Source organism: Mastigoproctus giganteus, chromosome 8 (genome assembly GCF_048544385.1).
Source record: "Mastigoproctus giganteus isolate SK-2022 chromosome 8, ASM4854438v1, whole genome shotgun sequence".
Classification (NCBI taxonomy): Eukaryota; Metazoa; Arthropoda; class Arachnida; order Uropygi; family Thelyphonidae; genus Mastigoproctus; species Mastigoproctus giganteus.
Window position 1 is genome coordinate 57,839,044 of NC_143582.1, and position 6,000 is coordinate 57,845,043.

The 6,000-nt window shown below is 37.8% G+C and overlaps 1 protein-coding gene across 2 annotated transcripts in view; it reads right to left on the bottom strand.

The window, feature by feature from the left end:
* LOC150081550 (organic cation transporter protein-like) overlaps positions 1 to 5,556 on the bottom strand; it is a 165,577-nt gene extending 160,021 nt beyond the window's left edge. For both annotated transcript variants that reach the window (XM_090380098.1, XM_090380096.1), the window contains exon 1: positions 5,237 to 5,556. The gene's annotated coding sequence lies outside the window, so the exon portion shown is untranslated. The remainder of the gene's footprint in view (positions 1 to 5,236) is intronic.
* Positions 5,557 to 6,000: the final 444 nt, after the last annotated feature.

Below are 6,000 nucleotides of genomic sequence, written 5' to 3' on the forward strand. Positions count from 1 at the left end.
TTCTAAACAGTAAACTACAGAATTGCAAGATCTGCATGTTGTAGATTCAATAAGAGGACTTCTGTTTCAGAAAGGTATACTGCTGTTAACTAGCTGCTCTAGAAATTGTTAAATACGAGGGTAATGGTTAAGTGTTTGAGTTAACTGTGGTCTTAGCTCATGTAAATGTAAACACAGTGCTGTTTTGTATTCTTTCAATCTTATGAACACCTCTGACTCTATGTGGTTTTAACAGAAAGTATATAGAAATACTCTTACTTAATACAGTTAAATATAACTGTAATAAGTAATAGTATTTGCTATATAGTGCAAGAAGTCACAGCCTTTTGCTGCACTGGTAAAAAAAAACAAAAAAAAACAAGTAGATAAGAAAATAAAAACTATATGCATCCCTCCTCACACAAGTTGACCTTTGAATTTATTCAAACTGTCAGCCTCAACTACCTGTAAGGGCAACTTGTTCCAGCCATCAATGACTTGCTGGCTAAAAAAAAACGTCCTACAAACTAATGTAAACCTCTAGCCCTGCAATTTGAATTTATGACCCCTAGTTCTGCAATTCTTTATAACTGAGAATTCCACCTTCATTCATTTTACTAATCTCTCTCTCTCTCTCTTTCAGAGCATTATAAACCTCAATCAGGTCATCTCTGAGGTGCCTGGTTGCCAAGCTATGTAGCCCACACATTCTTTCCTCATATAGTTGTCCTTCTGCCGATCTGTCCTTAAAGTTGCCCATCTTTGGACCCTTTCAAGAAGCTCATTGCCTTTTTTCTGATGAGGTCTCCACACTTGAACACAGAGTTCCAAATGTGATCTAACAGTTGCCTTATATAGTGCATTATACTGCTTGCTGCAAATGCTATACAAAGCTATATTCATTCCCACTATAACCTACTATGCAAGCATCTGGTATCATCATGCACTCATTGTTCATAATCAAAGAAAGCTCAGCTCCATTCAGCATAATATACTTCTCACTATCACCCATGCCTGCTAACAGTTGACCACTTTTATTAATCAAAATATCTGCACATTTCGTTACACAATTTCATGCAATTTGAGGAGTGGCAGGTAGTGCATATCTGATTGGTAAAAATCTATAACAAATGACATGTTATAGACTTTAAAGCAAAGAAAAAGTGCATTGATGACAACAGCCTAGCAATAATTAAAAATAACACACTAAATTAATGTGGGTGAAGACCGTTACAAGGGTTACAATAATGCCAGTTGTGAAATTGCACAGAGATGAATGCTTGCTCTTGTAATATATTTTGAATATTTGAATGCACTGAAATATTTTGCATTAAGGACAGATCATATACTTCCATTAAAAGGACACCAAATAGGCCCAAATACCCTAATGGGAGCATATGGACTATTCTTTGAATGAAGTAAATGCTCGGCCAGAAGAATTGAATCAATAAGGTTCTCTAACTGGAAAGTAATGTTACATGTGGTAAGAGAAAGAGGCCATGTATGATGGACTAAGTGAGGTGAGACTGTAAATAAAAGGCAGGAGGTGTATCCATCTCCAAGACAGTGCATCTAGTGGACTGTTTCCACCTACAGTTGTGAGAGTGTACTAGGAGTTACAGACAGGGATAAAAAAGGAAGAAGACTAAGGTGCAAGGGATGTATCCACCTTGCAAACAAATCAGAAAGACAAGACCCTGTTGTAAATCCAGAGATTTGGTAGATGTGTAATATCAATGTACTATTTGTTTTTTTTTTTTTTTTTCCCTTTATCTTTTGTTGAAACAGCCATTTTCAACTAATAGGTTTAGCTTAAGCCTTTTGTTTCTTTATGTCTGTATGGACTTCCAGTAAGTTCAAATACAGGTTCGCCATCGTGGGTAACACAGTTGGTAGAATCGCCAGCCACCCTACACCGTGTGGAAAAGACCTGATTTCGAGTCTCGTCGATGAAGTGAGAATTTTTAATGGCCCCTTTTCACAACGTGGATGAGTAAGTTCATCTCAGACAAAGGTAGCATGGTTTTTCTCCTGGAAAATTGGGTATTTTGTCAAGCAAACAGCAAATTGACCACAGAACACATGCAATTTACAGACAGTATATATGAAGGAACTGAGAAAAACATTTCCCATAGGCAAATGAATCTAATGTTTTGCTGGTAGAAGCTTGCTATGGTGATAACATGAACTGATTCACAGATGGCTCTGAACCTATAGCATTGTTATGTATAATAGCTGAGATTCAGTCATTGTTAAGTGTTAGTGAGCTATTACATGAATGCATGTTCCATTATAAGACTGAGATCTGCAGTAGGAGAGAGATAGTATTCCCGAAATATGTGCCTACTAACTGGCCACATGCATTGTGCTTGAAGAGGCAACACGAAATGATTCTCGCTCCCAACCATTATATATAACACTCAGTACCAGGCACGAGCGACCCAGCATCGTACGCAGTGGCAATGGCGTAACTCGCACGTGTGTCACGTTTACTTTTTAAATCGCTATATCTCCGCTTCTAGAAGTTCGATTTTAAAAATTCAAAAACCAAAATATTTCTACAGAAAATTAAATTTACAAAGATTCTAAAGAAGTTTGACTTAACTTCCGCTATGCACGCTCGGCGCATGCACATTTTATTTTATATATACAATGGGGGACAAAAAACTGCATCACTTGTGAATTTTGCAAAAAAAAAAGTAAAGTGCAGCCATTATAAACCCACTGCAGGATGGAAGACTCCTCAACAATTCATGCTGAGAGAAATGGACCATAATCTGCCACGATGGTCCAGTGAGGGTTGGCGGATCGACCGTATTCAGCAGTCATGGGCTTGAACCCCGGTCTACTCAAAGAGCGTGTGCTACTGCACTCCCGCTCCTGCCCACTCGGCTATGGAGGCCTTTTAATTTTGAAAATAATGTGTTTTGCACTGCATTGTGGGTTGCAGAAACGTTCGAAATGCATTTGTTAGATGGGATATATATCTCTGTGAATAAAATCCAATAAAAAGACTACACCTGATATACTTAATTGCCATAAATATCTTCCCAAAGGGTAAAATGCGTAATTAATGGAAATATGAGAAATCATGCAAAAGGTAATCATGACAACCAAACACACTTTATTGCATTTACGTGTACAAACTGAAATGTTAACGTAACAGTATTATGTACTGTAAATCAGCAAAATAAGTCCTCAATATTTTGTTGTTCCTCTTTGAGCTACAATTACAGCCTTGCAATGATCTGACATAGAGTTAATCAACTTCTGGATATATGGTTGCCCAATTTCATGGTACTACAACCTTACAATGCTCTCCTGAAGCTGAATCTTACTTGTTAGCTTCTTCTGAACAACTTTAGATGACATTATGTACCAGCAATTTTCAATAGGGTTCAAATCTGCACTGTTGCCAGGCCAGTCCAACACTGTAATGCCAGCATTTCTGGGGTATGACTGCACCTTAAGGGAGAAAAACGATTGAAAACATCGATGTAAATATGTTTTAAGCCTTGTAAGACAAGAAGACAAACTAATCATTAAATCTGACAGCATAAAACTTACCAATTTTGCTGTGTGGCAAGGTGCCGAGTCCTGTTGAAAAATGCAGTTTTGGACGTCTGTGTGGTGAACCCTAGTAACGGATTTCAGGCACTCCTCCAGATAGCAGTGTAGGTTTCTGCATTCACCATTCCATTAATAAACTTAATTCGCCCCACCCCTTTGCTTGTTATGCATTCCCAGACCATTGGCGTGGAACTTTACAGTCGATGTTATGCAGTCAGAATGGTATGCCTCCAATTTTTGTCTTCTCACATATCACTTCCCATCCAAGCCATGCAGGTTGAATTTCAATTCGCCAGAAAAGATGACAGTGTCCCATTGCTCATTTGTCCATGAAACATGCTTTTTAGCCCAAGCAAGTCGCTTCTTCCTCATTTGTTGGGTCAACAAAGACTTCTTGGGCCAACAGGAATGCAGACCACATTCCGAAAGCCATCTTTGGATAGTTCGTGCAGTTGTTTCTACACCATAGGCCATCTCAGAGTCCAGTTTTAGATCAGGAGCACTAGCACGGCGATCACGAAGGCATAGCCATTTTTCAAATATCAATCTTGTGAAGGCATAGGCACATTCTTACAGCCTGATCCAGGTCTTCTCTTCACATCACCGGTTTCATGCTTAATTTTCAACACTCGGGATACTGTTGACTTGTAGCAGCCTATTTTATCAGCGATAGCACACACAGAAAGCCCTTCCTGGGACAGAGCAACAGCTACTGTACACTTTTTTTTTTCTTGGTGTCAACTGAACATATGGAGCAATGCTTATACCTCTGCAAAACGGGATACTAATGAGCGTGTATACCTTTTCAACGCCATATTTATAGAAACAGCTGAAGCAATACCTTGCAATTACTGTCTGATGCAATAGAAGCATTATCTGATGCAATACCTTTACTTTGCAACAAACAAAATGACTGTAATCAATATCTTATACGCTTCACTACAAATGTCACTTTTTTAAGGTGCTGTAATTTTTTTGTTTGCCACTGTATATTATTATTATTATTACTAGCCATATAGTGCAAGGAAGCCTGAGGCTTATGCTGCACCAGCAAAAAAAAAAAAATTCCTGAGTTACCCTGAGAGAGAGAGAGAGAATGGAATCACCAAGAAAGAGAAGAATGATGGTATCCAGCTCAGGACCCTGGGTGTGCCAAGCCCATACTCACTAGATGTGAGCCCCTGGGCAGTTGATTGAGTGATTATATGATTGACATTTATAAGTTCAGAGAATATGAGGGTGAAGTTTTCACGGTATTAAATTACGCTTGAACCAGCAGACAAATTCAAATTAAGTGGGATGATGTACAGAGTGGATGTTAGGAAGTTTTGTTTTAGCCAGCAAACTGTTAATCATATATATGAGTTTCCTCCATAAACAGCTGTGACAATAACTTAGAAAAATTCGGTGGCTAGCTGCATCGAAACCTACAGTTGGAAGAAAACTTTTTTTTTTCCCCAGCTGTTGGATCAAAAACCTTCTTTGCTGACTTCTTTTCATTGTTTTGTCATATTAATATTATAATTAATCTATTAATAAACACAACATTAATTAAATAATATGATAATATGCAATACTTTTATTAAATCGTTATTTAATAATTAAATAAATTAAATAATTATTAAATATAAAATAATGAAAAGAAAAAACATTTCTGATATCTATAGGTGCCAAAAATCCTAGTTACCTACTGTTTGTTGATTGATAAGTGGTATTACTACTTAACAATTTTTTGTAATTTGCCCTTTCTATAGGAAACAAAACGAAAATTGTATTATTATCTCCTACCAGCTTAGCTTATCCACACTTCAGAATAAACGACAAGTGTTTATGACCTTAAAAATTAGTTATCTCCCATTTTTAACAGCCAGATGGCGCTTATCTGAGGATGATACCAAGTTCAGTTTAGAAGTTTCCTGGTGCAGCTAACAACCCAGATAAAGGTGACTCAAAGAGCCCAGCTAGCTAGCTACCTACCTAACAGCCTACCAACCCACCCATCAAGTATCTTCCGTACACCATCAATTTCCCGGTCTGTCTCTGTCGACGTAGCCACGTGAATACCGCACAGAAAGCTGAGTCACGCCATATTCTTGGGAGTATAGCTGGCACGCCAAATATCCAACAGTTATTGCCAACCATCTCGATCGAGCCATACGACAGCTGTATATTTAACACGATGGGGAGAAGAAGAAAAAATTGTGTGCCCTTCAAGATTTGACTTTCTTCATTTTAACGCAAAAAGTTAATTAGTTTTTCTCCTCTATTACTTAGAATGTAGCTAAACTTGGATGGCTAAGCATAATGCATTTAGTTGCATAAAGAAAACATCGCAAATATTCAATTATGTCATTTACCATAGTGGTATTCCGTATTTAATTATTATATAACATTTCAGTTGCGGAGTCCTGCGATGGGAGAAACGCTGATTACATCGCTCACTGGCTGCAA